Below are 18,667 nucleotides of genomic sequence, written 5' to 3'. Positions count from 1 at the left end.
CCTTGAGCCGTCTTGTTTGATCCTCCTCCAACCCTTCTCCCCGTAGGGACTCACCTCCGAGATGGGCCGGCAGTCCTCCTTCAGCCTCTCTTCTGTGCGTCCCCGTCTGCGCCAACGCAACCTCCACTATGGTCGGGCCCACTTGACTGAACTTGACTCCTCCTGGATCTTGCACTTGCTGGGGCACCACTGAGGTAACTCGGGCTAGACACTGATGACGATGCAGTTGGATCGGGAAAGGGTTCGTGTTCCGGACTCTCACCCGGACTCGGCTGCCTCGGGCGGATGCCAGTCCTCTGGCCACTTCCACCTTAGGACCGTCGTTGTGCGGTTCTACCAACACCCACTCCTCCGGGTGGTAAAGTCTAGGGGGCACCCGGACCCAAACCATCGCCTCGCTTCGAGCCGGGATGGACAACGCATAGCGGCAAGCCACTCTTCCGGTGCTCTCCCGGTCCCCCTGCTGTTCGGCCAGGCAAACTCGGCGACAGTCAGCTCTAATGCGATCCCATTCTCTGCCCTCAGGCGTCGCAGTTGCTCGGGCCGGCCCACTCTGGAACAGCCCCTCCCAGCATTCGGAGATGACATTCATGCCCAACAGGGCGCGATGAGACCCCAAGCAGGCGTCGCGAACCACCACCACCCCCTTCTGGGGTACGATCATGCCATGGATCTCTAGGTCTGTCACTACGTATCCCACGTATGGGATGTCGAGACCGTTGGCCCCTCGCAGAGTCAGCCAGGGGGCTTCGGTCGTCGGCCGGCCCTGGGTACTGAATAGTTCCTGGACTAGGCTCTCCGCGAACAGAGTGACTTGCGACCCCGTGTCCAGCAGACACTGCACCTTCTGGCCATTGACTTGAACCACGATGACCGGACAACGGCCCACCAGGCGTTCCTTCGACAGTTTGGAAGACGAGGGGTCTGAAAAGGGGGTCCCGACCACTTGACCCACAGTGGCCGGAGACTCTAAAAACCCCCCTGCGAAGCGCGTCTGGAGGAGCACTGACGGACGTAATGTCCGGCTTCCCCACAGCCGTTGCAGATAGGACGCCCCTGTTCGTCCCACTGGAATCGGGGACCCGTGGATCGGGTGAAGTGACGCTCTGGAGGGCGATTCCCGTCGGAGTAAGCTCGCTCCCGCGGTGAGGGTAATGGATGGAGGCGTTCTCGGCGGAGTTCTTCGACGACAGACTTAGACAGTTCAGACATTTGCTCACGGATATCCCTCTTTAGTTCCTCCCGGAGGGCATGCTTCCAATCGGAAGTAACAGGGGCCGAAGGCCTACTGACAGCATTCGCAGCCAGACAGCTGGGGGGATCCATACCTTCGGTGTGGTCACGCTCAAGGGCTAGAGCTTCCTGCCGCAGCTCTTCGAACGTGAGGTCCGGTGTCCGTCTCAGTTGCACCCGCAGACTCTGACGCACGGGGCCCTCCCGTAATCCCAACAGAAACTGATCTCGCAATAGGGTCTCCTCGTCCCCCAGGCCGTGATCCTGTCTTCCCCTTAGCCTGGTAAACTGTTCCCTCAGTTGCAACGTGAATGGCCGAACAGTTTGTCGAGGCCCTTGCCTACAATTAAAGAATTGCGTTCTCAGGACCGCTACCGGGGTGGTGTCTCCGTATTGCCCCGTGAGAAAATCAAAGATGGCTTGGACTGTGATGCGGGTTGCTTCCGGCGCTGCCTGTACTTCTCTTCTTGCTTCTCCCTCCAACGAATTTAGCACAAACTGTACCTTCTGAGGGGCACTTAGCCCTTGGAGCCCTGCCAGGTATTCAACCTGGGTCTTCCATGCTGACAGGCTCAATTCTGACCCTGGACCTCCGTACTTCTGGGCCCACGGGGCCCCCATAAAGCAAGGCATAACGGGCTGCCGGGCCACTGGCTCTTCTTCTTCTGCCATCTAGGTCCTTGATCGCTCCACTCGAGGTGGTAACCCTGCCGCACTACGCCAAGTTCTGTCACAGGTCGGGGCGGGCCAAACCAGACTGCACCCACCCCTGGAAACCCGGGAACCACCCCGAGGAACGTGTCAAGGACCAGACAGACAAGGGAATAAAATAATACAGTTTATTTATTATTGTTAAAAGGTCGATGAATTGGATAAGTCCTAATTAAAATCTTCTTCTTGCCACCAGGACAGTTCAAGAGTCTACCGACCTCCCGGGACGGGAGGGGAGGGACGTTCGTGGCGGACCGGAGGCTCGTCGGAGGGGAATCGGGGGGGAATCCCCGCGCCGTCCAGGTAGGTCCCAGGGTAAGTATTCCTCTACGGGACTCAAGAGGGGAGGCCGTGGTCAGACGAACCCCATTCAGACTGGAACCAGGTAAGTATGCCGATGCGAGGGCGAAGCGAGTCACTGGGGTTACTCCGGAGGGAGGTACTCAGAGGTGGGGGCAAGCGAGCCACTCTCTTCTTCTTCTGAGCAGGGTAAAGGCTTCCAAATAGGGCGTGTGGGGACCACCAGGCGGGGGGGGGGGACACTTTGAGCGGGGTGCTCACGTCAGCTGAACACTGGGACAGACACGGCACAGTTTCGACGGTTCAACAATATGTGAAGCTTTTCAACTGATATACCTTCTCTCCTTTCAAACGGGGTCAAGGCTTCCAATAGGGGCATGTGGAGACCACCAGGCGGGGAGGACACTTTGGGCAGAACGCTCCACTTCAGCTGAGCACTGGAACAGTACAGCAAGGTCTCAACGGTTCAACAGTATGTGAAGCTTTTCAACTGATATACCTTCTCTCCTTTCGAACAGGGTCAAGGCTTCCAATAGGGGCGTGTGGAGACCACCAGGCGGGAAGGACACTTTGGACGGAACACTCGACCACCAGGCGGGGAGGACACTTTGGACGGAACACTCCACTTCCGCTGAGCACTGGAACAGTATAGCAAAGTCTCAACGGTTCAACAGTATGTGAAGCTTTGCAACTGATATACCTTCCCTCCTTTGAACAGGATCAAGGCTTCCAATAAGGGCGTGTGGAGACCACCAGGCGGGGAGGACACTTAGAGCGGGGCGCTCACGTCGGCTGAACACTGGGATAGGCACAGCACAGTTTCAACGGTTCAACAGTACACGAAGCTTGCAACTGATATACCTTTTCTTCTTCTGAACAGGGTAAAGGCTTCCAATAGGGGCGTGTGGAGACCACCAGGCGGGGAGGGCACTTTGAGCGGGACGCTCACTTCGGCTGAGCACTAGAACAGACACAGCACAGTTTCAACAGTACATGATATATGAAGCACTCAGCACTAGCGGGGCCGGGTCTTTTCAAGCCGGAAGTTGGGCAGTTGCTTTATCAAGACCCTTCGTTAGAGACAGCGGGTGGAAGACTGTAGGAGAGGAGTGCACGGCAGACTTCTATTACTTCTCCACACACAAATTTCACTTCACAGCACAAACCGTGTAAATCTTCACTTCAGGCACTGCAATTCCACTCGCACACCGTGCATTCGGGCCAGCACTCACCCACCGGTCTTTTCTCCCACCAGATCGGATCTCGTCCTCGATCGGGGCTTGACTTTGCTCCGGGAAAGCAGAAGAATGATGCAGCGATCACCACATCCGGCAAGGAGAGGACAGAAGTTGGAGACAGATCATTAATTCACTCGGTGTAATAGTTCACTCGTGCCAAACGTTTTCCAAACTCTCCACACCACTTCAGTGTTAGTGCATATAAACAACGGATCAAATACTCATCACTTGCGTCTTTCTCACTACGGACGATATTCCTCAAGTCTTCGCTGCCAAATACTTCACTCCTTCCTTTCCTCTTCCACAACTCCAATCTTCCCCACTCCACAGCCCAGCCTCAATAAAAAGAGCAACCCGCTGACAAACACAGCATCATACGGGAGGAGATCCACCCAACAGTCTGTTTTCTCTCTGTTTTTAAAGCCTCATCTCAATAGGTGTCCCTCTCACAGCGTTCTCTATAATTGCCCCACACCTGCTGTCACTCAGGCAATCAGCCCCGCTGCCATGGCAACAGATTCACAGGGCATAGACCGGAGGTTCACTGGAAAATCCTGCAACAGTATTCACCAGGATCTTAGTCCCGTTCGGTTTGTTTTGTCACCCCGTGACATTTGTATGTAAGATTATTGAGCGCTTTTTCTCTCTCTCTCCCTCTCTCGCGCGTGTGTGTGAGAGAACGCGCTCAGCAAAGCGAAGGAGTTCTTCACACTACAATCGTAAATCGTATAGATTGCTTGACGGAGAGAGAAACTCTCACACGCTCATTCAGCGAGTAAAAATATATCTATGCTGAACTGATACTTAGCCTCTCTAACACACACACTGGTGAGTAATATCTGAGAATTTATTAGCCAATGGCTAATGATAGATATTATTTAATCGCCCAGAGTGACGATTTACTCGCATATGCAAGTGTTTTACTCACATTGTAGAGGGTTGAAACATCACATTTGGTGACGAGGATGTCGATTACAGTTCCTTTACCGGCTCCATTCCTGCCATGCAACCCAGTCTCATATAAAAACGTACCCTGACTACGTTGGTCCAAAAGTGCAAAACGTAGAGGGGTTACAATAATGGCCCTTGAATTGTATGACTGTTACATTTTTTTGCCTATTCTTTTCCTATTGTTTTGTGTCCAAGTCACGTGACTTTCAAGATTCCGGCCATGAGAATAGAAAATGTCACAGGTCGGAGCGGACCGCGTGAGTCCCGCTCCTCCCTTAGTTTCCACCTCGGGGAGGTTCCCAGGGATACCCCAGACGACCGGACACAACGAGGACACTGGAGTAAGGTTTAAAATTACAAATCTTTATTAATTTACTTAAAATGGGGGAAAGGGAAGTGAAGGGGCTAAAATCCAAGAGGACTGGAGGGTGAGGACACCGCCTCAGAGCTCGCCGGCTCTTGTCGCAGGAGAACCTCAGATAAGTCGTCTCGTCCCTTTACTCAATGGGCCCTATCTTGCACCCAGCGCAATTGACTTTGTACACCGACGCATGTGTCATTCCTATTTTGCACCCGCGCAAAGCGCGCTTTTCCCTCCACAGAAGCACGTCGCTAAACTAGTGAATGAACTTGCGCTACCTGGGCGGTTCAGCGCAAAAAAGGAGGTGTGTTCCGGCGCAAACAATCCCTGGTGCTATTTTGCTGTTCCATTAAACAATTGCGCCACTGACCAGAAAAAACCTAGTCTAAAGTCAGTGGCGCGTTGCGCGTTGTTCATTATGCTATTTTAAGGGCGCATGCTTGACCATAATGTATAGCGTGCACAACGCGCATCCACTTTGCTCATGTAATCTACACAGATGCAACAGTTATTTTTGCAAATCATAAATTGTTACACTAAAAAATATTAACACATGAGATGACGGAAATCATTGTGGTGTGCCACGAAGATGTGAAAAAATAGGCATAAATCTAGCTTACAAATTATTCAGGCTAATTGTAGTCTAATAATTAAGGAGACCTGTTTGCCCAATAGTGGCAACTTCTGGCAAGACATATATGTATTTAAGGACATCTAACAAATTGGTTTGTCCGTCAAGAACCAGGAAAAAAAATTGGTGAGGGTGGACGCAGCGATGTCCTCTGCTGGCGTCAGGTCCTGAGTAGAGGCAGATCCACCTCCCGTTACACGGCGTGCCCGATTGATGCTGGCAAGCTTGGACTTTCCCCATCTTCTGATGTCATTGTAGCGCTTGCAAAGTATGACTTTGCTCGATGGATATCACTCACAGACTTCGTAGACACGGTTCATCAGTTTCTCTCTCCTTGTTCCAGGCTCCGTGATAGCGGTGGCTCAAGGGGGGCTTGACCACGGCGGTGGTGCTGGATCGGACGCTTCTCTAGGTGGCTTCACACAGGTAAGTGCAGGTAAGTATGACTTTGCTCCGAGCGTGTGTGAGCGTTCCCCTCTCCTCCACTCGGGCACTGCACACGCACACACAATTTCCTCCGACACAGGCACGTATCAATAGCTATTCGAGAGAGTTCTTACTTGGCTCCGGTCGTGCTACCACCGTAGAGACAGAGAGTAGGGTGATGTTCACAGGATGAATGTTAGGGCTAGTTACTCCGCCAGCTTCGGGATCGTACCTTCCCCAGAGAGTGGGTCAGCCTGGAAAGTGGTCTTTGGGACGACACGCACACAACACAACACAACACAGCAGATTCCAAGTGTACACTCTCAAAGTCAAGATACTGACTCACCCACGGCACTCCACACACTAACCAGGTGTACTTAAGGTCCAGAGACCACTTTTCCCACGTCGTTTATCTCGGGGGGGGGGGGGGGGGGGATTGCTGAAGCGCTGGTATAGCGAAGAACCAACGAGAGGGACGTCGCTGCTACACCACCCCGGCGGCTTTCACTGTCCGCTGTCTCTGGCTCTCCCACGCTCACTCTCCGCGGTGGGGCCACTCGTGTTCCTAGTTTCAACGTCACAAGGCTCACAGATGATACACTTCCGATGAATTTGTTACTCTATACGTTTCTCAGGGTACTCACACATTGATCAACCAGTGTGCTCGTCTTATTCTCTCCTTCAGTGTCTGGCTCGCGCCCGGGCCGCTGTGCTCTCTCTCCCGAAGGGATTTGTTCATCAGCACTTCCGGCAACTGTCCTGCATGTAACTTCTCAGAATCGGACACACACTTGACACTTGAATCATAATGCAAAACTCGGTCTGTATTATACTCAGCCTCGTCTCTTTTCTTCTCTTTGTAGTTCTCCGGATCTTTGATCGCTCAGTCCACAATATCCACCTCGTGTTATCCTTTGTGTTTGCCCAGATGCCCAGATCCTCTCGCCGCAACGACTGGAAGCGGTTACCACCACGCTCAGCTTGAGCCCGACCCGGAACTAACACAATGCCACGTAGAATTAAGGCAGTTCTGAAGGCGAAAGGGGGTGAAACACAGTATTAGTATGGTGTTCCTAATAATCCTTTAGGTGAATGTATATATTTTTTTCATAATATTCACTCAGTGAATGTACATTGGAGAAAGTTTGGCATCTTTCAGCGTTGCGTGCACTACAGCAGAGAAAACAGCTGGAGAATCTCTGTTTTTTCAACTCTGGACCCTTCTTCCAATAAGTTTTCATCTTCATCCAAGCCTTATACGCATCTTTCATATAATCAATTGGCCATTCTGGGTCACCCTACGAACCAAGAACCATATCTTTTGCAGCATGCATATCTTCATCTTTAAAAGAACCATCGGGGGAAATGGATCTAATTGTATTTTCCCTTCTGACCATCCTGCGAGATTAGAGAGATAGGTTGTTGTGCATTTACGAAATCTGCTGCGGAGTTTAACACAGCCAAACAAACCGGGTGACAAATCCTATCAGGAAATAGTGGGTTTACTTAAAGACCACTATTCACCGAAACCACTGATTATCGCTGAAAGATTCAGATTCCACAAAAGAAATCAGCAAGATGGCGAATCCATCTCTCAATTTGTGGCTGTGTTGAAACAACTATCTGAATATTGTGAGTTTGGCCAGTCACTGAGTGACACCATACGTGACAGGCTTGTCTGTGGTCTTTGAAGTGAGGCTATAAGAAAACGACATCAAGTAATTACGCTGGACCTAAAATGAAAAGTCATCAAAAATTCAAACAAATGTTTGTGAACCAAATGGAAAACACTCAGACAACACAGAGTGATTCGGGTACAGAGGAAGAGGATGCTCTATGTGTTTTATCTGTTTCAGGAGAAGGACGAGGCTACTGGGTGACTCCATTTCTGGACGGAAAACCAGTACACATGCAGGTAGACACAGGAGCTGAAGTGTCATTGGTGTCAGAGACGACATTAAAGGAAATGCTGCCGCATCGCATCCCTCAGCCATCCAACATCACACTAAAGACATACACTGGTGAGATAGTTCCGGTTAAAGGGGTAATTGAGGTGACAGTTCAACTCAATATGCAAAAAAGGAAACTACCACTGTACGTTATTGATGGCAATCACCCAGCCTTGCTAGGAAGGGCTTGGCTAGAGAAGATTAAGCTGAATTGGCAAGAGGTCCATCTGATTCATGAAAACACAAACCTACAAGGAATTCTAAATAAATATGCAGATGTGTTCAGTGATGAACTTGGAAGTATGAAGGACATTGTAGCGAAATTGACAGTGAAGCCAGGCAGTCAGCCAAAATGTTTGAAGGCCAGACCTGTAGCATATGCACTTAAACCCAAGGTGGAAGCCGAACTGAAGAGACTCGTAAAGACTGGAGTACTACGACCAGTACACACCAGTGAATGGGCTACACCTATCGTGCCGGTCATGAAGAAGGATGGTTCCCTTCGATTATGCAGAGATTTTAAGGTAACCGTAAATCCAGTTCTGACCCCAGAGCAGTATCCGCTGCCACTTATCGAGGATCTCTTTTCTGGTCTTGCTGGGGGCCAACGGTTCAGTAAAACAGATTTGTGCCAGGCATACTTACAGATGCACGTGGACCCGAGCACACAAAATCTTCTTACCATTGTGACGCATAAGGGAATGTATCAATTTCAGAGACTTCCATTTGGGATTACCTCGGCGCCTGCACTATTTAAAAGAGCAATGGACCAGATTCTCAGTGGGCTGACCGGGCTGCAGTGCTACCTTGATGATTTGCTGATTACCGGAAAGGATGAGCAAGAACATTTGAGTAATTTGGAAGCCACCTTGCAAAGACTGCAGAGTTTCGGACTGAAGGTCAGGAAGGACAAGTGTGAGTTTTTCTGCCCTTCCATTGAGTATTTGGGCCACGTAATTGATGGTTCTGGGCTTCATAAGGCACCCTCAAAAGTGAAGGCAATAGTGGAAGCACCAGCTCCGCAAAACGTTAGTCAGCTTCTGTCTTTTTTGGGGATGTTGGCTTATTATGCAAAGTTTGTGCCAAATCTACCTAACAGGCTAAAACCACTGCACGAACTACTGAACAAATTCAAAAAGTGGGAATGGACTAAACAATGTGAGGAATCGTTCACTGAAGTGAAAATGGCTTTAGTGCAGTCTGAAGTCTGGCGTGGGGGCGGTGGTGTCACACATCATGCCATCAGGTGAGGAAAAACCCATCGCTTTTGCATCACGAACTTTGAGCAAGGCTGAAGGCAACTATGCCCAAATTGAGCGTGAGGCACTTGCCATTGTGTTTGGGGTGAAGAAATTTCATCAGTTCTTGTTTGGAAGGCGATTTACGCTCCTAACAGATCACAGACCTCTCACCTCCATCTTTGGCCCACATTCAGGCATTCCTTCACTTGCAGCTGCAGGAATGCAGCTTTGGGCCCTTCTCCTTTCTGCACATCAGTATGATATCAAATACAGACGATCAGAACATCATGCCAATGCCGATGGGCTTTCCCGACTGCCGTTGCCCACTACTCATCCACAACCAGTAAAGGCGGAAATCTTCTATTTCAAAGAGGTGGACAATTCCCCTGTAACAGCAGCTCAGGTAAAAAACCACACACGTACTGACCCAGTGATGTCCAAGGTTTTGGATTTCATGCTCAGAGGGGAAGTGGGAGAAATGTCACCACTCTTAAGGCCTTATGTGAGCAGGAGAAATGAGCTAACAGTTGAATCTGGTTGTCTACTATGGGGCTCAAGGGTCATTATTCCACCACCCTTCAGACAACGAGTACTTGAGGAGCTTCATTCTGGACACTGTGGAGTAGTTTGGATGAAGGAAATTGGCCGTAGCTACCTTTGGTGGCCAGGTGTGGACTCTGAGATTGAAGAGAAGGCCAAATCCTGCAGTGCATGTCAAAAGCTGAGAAATACCCCTCAACCAGCCCGTTACACCCCTGGCACTGGCCTGAGGAACCATGGGTGAGAGTTCATGTTGATTTTGCGGGGCCATTGGAAGACCATATGTTCTTAGTTCTTATGGATGCCCACAGCAAAAGACCAGAGGTTGAGATAATGAAAAGCACTTCATCAGTGAAAATGGTGGAAGCCCTTTGTTCAATTTTTGGTCGTTTTGGCCTCCCTCAGCAACTTGTCAGTGACAATGGACCTCAGCTGGTTTCAGAGGAGTTTGAGGCTTTTATGAAGGCCAATGGGATTCAACACATTCGGTCAGCACCTTATCACCCATCCACTAACGGTCTTGCTGAGAGGTTTGTCCAGACGATGAAGCAAGCTCTTAAGTCAACACAGGGGAAAGGATCACTAAATCAACGCATCAACACTTTTCTACTCTCTTACAGAAACACCCCCCATGCTACCACCAAAGTGTCGCCTGCCATCGCAATGCTCAAAAGACAGCTTCGCACTCGTCTGGATTTGTTGAAACCCCAGAAAACAAAACAAATTGTTCAAGTACAACAAAACATTCAGATAGAACAACGTTTAAAAGCAAAACATCTTTGTTTCAGACCTGGAGACAAAGTGCTAGCTCGTAACTATGGAAAAGGTGTCAAATGGCTACCAGCAGTGGTGATTGCACAAACTGGCCCAGTGTCTTACACTGTTGAATTCGTCGACGCTCACCTCATCTGGAAAAGGCATGTAGACCAGTTACTAGCTGCAAATTCTGGTGAAAGCTCAGAAGAACAGGTGACGACGGTTCCTTATTCAGAAATGTCTCCAGATTACCACCAGCTGCCTGAACATTCTTCTGAACCAACCTTTGGGAATGCACTGACTGAGACTTTGCCAAGTCAGGTGAAAGACACTTTTCCTACAACTCAGCCAGTGTCCTTGTCAAACCAAACTCCTTGTTAAAAAGACTGTGACTGTGAGCGTACAGAGGGATCGGCCGTATCCTCAGAGAGAACGCAGACCTCCTAATAGACTGACACTGTAGCTAGTGACAAACCCACAACATTGGGGCAGAATAATCCCCAGGGTCCTGTCTGGGAATCGAGGTAGTCTACCCTCTTTCCCTAGTTAGTTAAAAAAAAATAATAATAAAATAAAAAATAAATAAAAAAAAAGAAAGAAAAAGAAAAATGTGGAAGTAATGTTCATTTTCTTTACTGTTTCAAATTTAGGAGGAAGGAATATGTTGTGTATTTACAAAATGCTAATTGTCCTTCCTGTGTTTCCATACCTCCCTTTTGTGTTACGGGATTTTGGTGTGGTAAAAACGGCACTTGATGTTGGCGCGCTATTGAGGAACAATAAAGACGGCCAGTTTGTTTTCAAGCTCACTCTCGCCTCACGTGTATTCTTACAGGAGAATATCAGTAAGATATAACATAGGGTTCAGTGAAAAACGCTTTATTATTGCAATTCATGATATCCTTGGGGCTTTCCCCCATTAACGGTTGACTAATTGTTTCACCCAGTTGAAACAGCAAACAAAGATCTCTCCTCTGCTTTAATGCAAACCTTACAATTTTAGAGAATGGCCAAATAAAATACAAATAAAAGTCTGCAGCTATATAATAACTTATTGGTATTTTTGCCAAAAGATCTTTATTTTTTCAATTCAATATTATTCATTCAACCGCCAACAAAACTGAGGATATCACAATGAAATAGTCTTATGAGAGAGAGAAAAAAATCTTCAACTCAAATTCATCTATTCCCTTCCCACGCATAAAAATCCATGAAGATAACACCAAAAAATGAAATGAAAAAAGTCCTCTTTCACTCTTCCCACATTTATCCAGGGTTCATGGAGGTTTCAGTAAGTCAAATTTAAGACCTTTTTAAGACATTTTAAGACCATAAAAGTTGAAATTTAAGACCTATAGGACGCATTACCAAAATTATTTAAATCAAAGAAATAAAAAATAAAAAAAAATATTTCAATGAATTCAGTCATTGAAAAAGCATTAATTTAATTTACAGATAAAGCAATTATATTAGTAACCCTCCACAGCCAACACGGTGCCAAATGGCCAAAACCTTAGGCGCAAAATGAAAATAGGCTAAAACAAACTTGCCCTCAAATAGAATAGATTACAAAACAGCATATTAATAGCCTAATAGAGATTGAACAGGCTACTCCAAACTAGGGATGCACGATTTGGGGAAGATATCTAATTGTGATTATTCTGGTTAAAATGTTTTTTTTGTTTAGTTGTTTTTACAAATGAAAAGTGTATGCATATAACATTTTATATATTAATGTTTATATATTAATGAGACTAATAATAATTATTATATTCGATAAATACAAATATTTAACAAAATTAGAAATATTACTATTACAATAACATTTTAATTATTCAAAAATTAAAAATAGAATATTTAAGAATAAATATAACAATATAATAATACTACTAATAATGACATTTATATTTGACAGAAAACTTATTTTACAAAAAAACTGCTGGGTTACCTGTTAATATGCAGACAGCCTATGATTAAAACTCATTAGAAAGGTCGGTAACACTTTATAATAACGTTCAGTTGTAAGTAATTTATAAGTGGTTAGTTAATGATGAACTAATCATTTACAAAACATTCATAAATAATTATAAAGTGATATGCTAACATTTTATGAATGTTTTGTAAATTCTGTTACAAGTCATTTACAAGTGACTAGTAAATGATTAACTAATCATTTACGAAACATGACTATGCGTTCATAAATGATTAATAAGGGAAATGTTAATTATTTTATGTATGTTTTGTAGATTCAGTTATAAGTAATTTATAGGCTAATTGATTAGTTAATGATGAACTAATAATTTACAAAACATGACTATGCATTTCATAAATGTTTAATAAATGATGTTACATTTTTTTTATGTTTTGTAGATTCAGTTATAAATTATTTACAAATTATTAGATAATGATAAACAAATCATGACTATACTATCATAAATGATTATTAAGTAATATGCTAACGATTTACAAATCTGCCTTAAGTTCTCTTTAAAAAAAATAGTATATCATAAAATAATCAAATAGATCCTTAGTAAATGGTTATTAAGTTACTAGTTCATATATTATTAACTCTTGTGTGTCTTGTGACCAATTGCGTCATGCTAAAGAGTCAGGTGTATCATTTGAATGAGAAATATGAACTGACCAAGCGTCAATATGTGACGAATAGGAGTGAGAATGTGACGTGTTGGTTTGAACCATAGACTGTAAAAAAATATGGAGGTTGCCGCTTGGTTTGAACAGACCAGTTTACAACTTTAACGATGCATCAATAAATTATATACTCATCATTTACTAATGGTTTGATCATCATTTGTTCATGATTAACAATTGTTTATTGAGATAATGGTACGTTTACATTTCAGTGATTAATAATATATTAACTAGTAATAACCATTTACTAAGGATCTGTTTGATTATTTTATGATATGCTATTTTTTTAAAGATAACTTACGACACATTTGTAAATCGTTTGCATATTACTTAATAGTAATTTATGATCGTATAGTCATGATTTGTAAATTATTCGTTTAATAACTTGTAAATAGTTTATAACTGAATCTACAAAACATACAAACAATGTAACATAATTTATTAAACATTTATGAAATGCATAGTCATGTTTTGTAAATTATTAGTTCATCATTAACTAATCAATTGTAAATTACTTCCCAGATAGCAGACCAACACTGAATCATCGTTGAATCTATGTTAATGCATCAACTAAAATATCATTGAATCAATGTTGAAATCTAACATTGATTTGTCGTCAGGTTTGCACCCTAAAATAATGTTATTTCAATAATGAAAAATAGATGAAGATGGGCTTAAAATCAAAATATTTTTTCAACTACAATTAAATCACTTATTTAACACTGAATCAACATTGAATCAATGTTAATGCATTAATCAAATTATCATTGAAACTATGTTGATATTTAACATTGATTTGTTGTCAGGTTTGCACCCTGAAATAATGTTATTTCAACGATGAAAAATAGATGAAGATGGGCTTAAAATCTATATTTTTTCAACTTAAATTAAATCACTTATTTAACACTGAATCAACATAGAAACACTATAAAATCAATCTTGCTTTATGTACAGCATTTATTTATGCCCCCACAGTTTCAACAGGAAATCTCACATTGACTTAAAACAATTACATCTGAATTTATAACACAAGTGAAAAACATGACAACCTGGCAAAATGGAAGTAAATACAAATGGAAACTCGTCTATAAAGACAGAAATGGGACAGTACTACTGAAAGAAAAAAGGTAGAAGAAAGAATTAAATACTCTGAATACTCTAAACTCAGGGGTTTCCACCACGAGCAATGCCCCCAAGCCTTTCAGGGGCGTAACGGAGCCATTTTTACACCATCCCAGCAAAGATGAACTCTGATGCTTCCTTTTTATCAGCATTCACTTGTAATGCACCTAAAACAACAAGAAGTTAGTAAATATTTGGAAATGTGACTAATTATACATTACAAATCTACTACAAAATGAAGTGAAACTTGAAATGTGATCAAAATCTTTACATTCCAGTTAAAACACGCTGAATTTAAATTCAATACTATTTCATTCATTTTAATATAGACTTTTCCCTTTAAAGCACCTGCAGACACACAGGAGGAATTAATGGAAAAGCAAGGTTCAAATATGTATCTTGTTTTATCTAATATTAATACTGTATTTAATAGTAAATAAACAAATAACGTGAGAAAGTGAAACAAGTAAATCAATAATCAAGTAGCTAAATTAATAAAAAGGAGCTGGATAGGCTACACAGTGGTTTGTAAGAGATTATCCATTTTACAACACTAACTGGAGGTGCAGCAGTTTTCTAAATTTCTGCAGTTTGATATAGCTGCCTACAGAACTTAAAGCTCTCACTCTTCTTTCTTGCTGCATTAAAGATTAAAATGGAATTCTGTAATTCTGGTCGCCCCTTTAATATCACAGCTGAAGCAGGACTACGGACTGATTGTCCTATTTCCCCTCACCGCGCCAACAGGGCGATCAGTTCTAGATCTGCTTCAGCTGTGATATTAGCTCACGAGGGCCGACCAGAATACTGACATGCCAGAAATTCATCCGATCGCCGCTCGTTTCTCCCTGTACACTGGACAAATATGGGATGATTTTACTATCAAAATTATTAATAAATGCACGCACAATAATCCATGAACTTGATACATTTTGTAGATATTTTTAATGTCCACAAACGCCTTTCAACTTGTGTGTGCTAAATACAGAATTGCATGAATGTGCAGTAGCCTATTTTGTACAAATAGACATAATTGTGAATGCAAAACTTCGATTTTGTATTAATGTTGGTCAGAATCTGTGCGTGCAACGAGTAGCCTAATATGTGCATTTGTGGATCCGGTGCCGCGCATGCATTCATTGACTCATGAATAAAATAGGATCGACTCACAAATGAGGCAATGAATGCATGCGCGGCACTGGATCCACAAATGCACATCTTACTCGTTGCATGCACAGATGAATAATTTTGATTCTAAAACCACGCGAACACCTCACAACAAACGACGCACGAGAAAGCTGAAAATCGTCCCCAAATAAGAGTTGCACGAGTCAGAATTTGGCTCGAAATCGGACGAAAATTGCACCGTGTATGCTTAAGAAATAAAGATTAATAAAAAAAATATGATAGGGTTTGGTTTGGTTTGGTGAAAAACAAACTGAAATTCAATGTATTAAAGAATAGGGTAGAGTGGGGGAAAACGCCCCCCTGGGGTAAAACGCCCCCCACCTGTTTTTCCCAAAATAACCACTAGAGGGAGTCAAGATATATTTTCACTGTTGCTATGCACTTCGTTGACAACGGGGATAAACAAATCTCCTTGGAGAAGCTGACACCAGCGACGTATTTGAAGAGAAGAGGATTACATGCTAAGTGCTATAATTTTCAGATATTAGTAAACAAGTGTTTAAGAGAATATTGTTCTGCAGGATATCACAGTGATGTATGATAGATGAAGAGTGAAGTCTGTAGTTTGAGAGGAAATGTTATTTATAAGAAATATAATTATATCTTAAAATTGTTTTATTTTTTTTTTAAAGTCATAGCTTGTGGGGTAAAACGCCCCCTACGCTGAGGGGTAAAACGCCCCCCAAAGGGCATAGTTTCTCTCTATCATAATTACTATAATAACATATTAGATTATGTGAATGGCTACTGAATTAAAGTTTATTTATGTATGTATTTATTTATTTGTTTATTTAGTATTTATTTGTTTATTTATGTATTTATTTATTTATTACAACACATTTGTTTGCATGGCTTAGTTATATAAATATAAATGGTAAAATTGCTGCGAATGGCTAATGAATTAATGTTTATTTATGTATATATATATTTATTTATTTGTTTATTTATTATTACAACATATTTGTTTGCATGGCTTAGTTATATGTATAAATATAAATGTTAAAATGGCTGTGAATGGCTAATGAATTAATGTTCATTTATTTATTACAACATATTTGTTTGCATGGCTTATATATAAATATAAATGGTAAAAAATTGGATATTTTGGACATTCCTCAAATAAATATTAATATATATACATGTTGATACATTACTTGCCTTTTACTTTGAGAGATTAAAAACTATAGTCTGCTCATTTTGCTGTTGATCTATGAAGCAAACTGGTTGGGAAGAAAGGGGGCATTTTACCCCACCTTGGGGGGCGTTTTACCCCACCGCTGGGGCAAAACGCCCCCTTTGTACAAAAATATTTTCAGTCAAAATACTAATTAATTATGAAGGCTGTGCAATTTTAATATTTGGTGAATAACTCCTGCCATAGTCACTCAAAACCGGGATGGCAATTCAAGTCACATTTATGTTTTGTTTCACTGTAATGTCACATTTTCCTTAAGGGGGGCGTTTTCCCCCACTCTACCCTATTCTTGGCGTTGGTTGTGTACGGAGGGCATTCACGTGACTTTATTAACGTTGCAGTTCACTCTGACTCGCACAGGAGAAGCACACAAGTTGTAAGAAATAAAGATATGGGTGATCCTTCAATTAGGGGAACTTTTATGTCCCCAGGTTATACATTCATGTTAAAATTACTATATTTTAAAATAAATAGTTTAGTTATTTCAAATAATGTTCATTGCACCATGAAAATGTTATACACTAAAATCAGTTTGATTTCCATTTTTAAAAATGTTTTCATCACTAATATTTGGCTACTCAGGCCTTGTCCCCAACCCAGACTTTAAAACTTATCTGCTCTGAAAATGTGATAAAATGTTATCAGTTCATTAAAAAATCACAATATATGTTTAAACAGTAACTTAAAAAGGCACTTGATGCATAATTCTGGTTCATATCTGTGCAATTTGTGAATATTTTTAACAATTTAGTATTGTCCATAACAATACTGTCATTACCGCGACAGTCTATGATTACAACAAGGATTTTTTTGAGGGTAAGACTTGTTTATGCCGTAACCATGGAAATGAAGACTAGCAGAGGAGCACATGTCAGCCATGGAAGAACAGTGATATTTTATGTCTGAAAAAGTAAGTAATTTAATCATGAATTCCTTCTGATCATGGAGTAGACTTATTCAGCGTCATTACCATAAATGCTGTAGCAGCAATATTTTGATAAATATATATTTATATTCATATGATTTATGTGTATTTAAAGTTCTTTTTGAACTAGCTATTGAATGATGTTAGCAAATCCATGACCTAGCATCTTTTTTCCTGATTTAAAAAAAAAAAAAATGTCATTACCGCAACACGTCAATACCAACACACAACTTGTTGTGATGGTAATGACAAGTGATGGTGGTAATGACATATTCTGTGTCACTATCTATATCATATTATGTGTTTATAAATTAAGTTAAAGAAGCATAATAGTGTGATTTTACAATGAAACTTAAGTGAGATGCCTTACTTCCTAAAACAATTTTTTCTTATTTTTTAACCAGAATGGCTCCCAAGAAATCAACTGAAAGGTCTAGACTCTAGAGATTATAGAAAAAAGGCTGGAGTTGATCTTCAGGACACTTTGCTCATTGAGTGACTACACTATGCCTGTCATTTAAACTAGGGCCCAGTATCTCTTTCTCTCCACATCCCATCCATCTCCCTTTATCATCTCTAATTCACATTTTGAATGTTCAAATACATGCACTCAAAAAAATGATACGTGGGTTTTACTTAATTTTTTTATGTCAACAGGTTCCACGTAATTGGGTTATGTTGAATTTAATTAAAATTGTATATTTCAGTAAACTTAAGTTTTTTACGTAAGGTTAATTCAATGCCATTTAGTTAAATCAGTTTAACATTATTAATTTTGTCCAAAACTACTCAATTTAATTATTCTAAAATGAATATTAAAAACAAACCAAATCAAGTAATACAGTTTAATTGATTTTTTTTATTTAGTCAAATACAATTTTTTACAACATTTACAAAACCTTTTACAAGGTCATTGGCTAGCCAGAAGATGGTTTTGTTACATCCATGGCATGCCCAAAGTAGTTGTTTTTATTATTAAAATAGCTTTAATTGTTAATTGTTAAAATAACATTTTAAATACCAACATAACAAAACATTAAGCATTAAAAAGTCTCTCCATTTTCTCATCTTGTTAAAAAGGCATAAAAAAGCACTTTATTTAAACATTTACTCTCCGAATTCAGCCCCTTTGCAAAGCATGATGGGAAGTGAAAGTCTTGTTTGATTGGGTTACTTAATTGAAACGTGTTATTTCAAAATGAAAACATCAAGTTATGTCAAAGAATTACGTTTTAAGTCAGTTTAACA

Source organism: Gobio gobio, assembly GCF_949357685.1.
Source record: "Gobio gobio genome assembly, chromosome: 4".
Lineage (NCBI taxonomy): Eukaryota > Metazoa > Chordata > Actinopteri > Cypriniformes > Gobionidae > Gobio > Gobio gobio.
Note: the sequence above shows the minus strand (reverse complement) of the source record.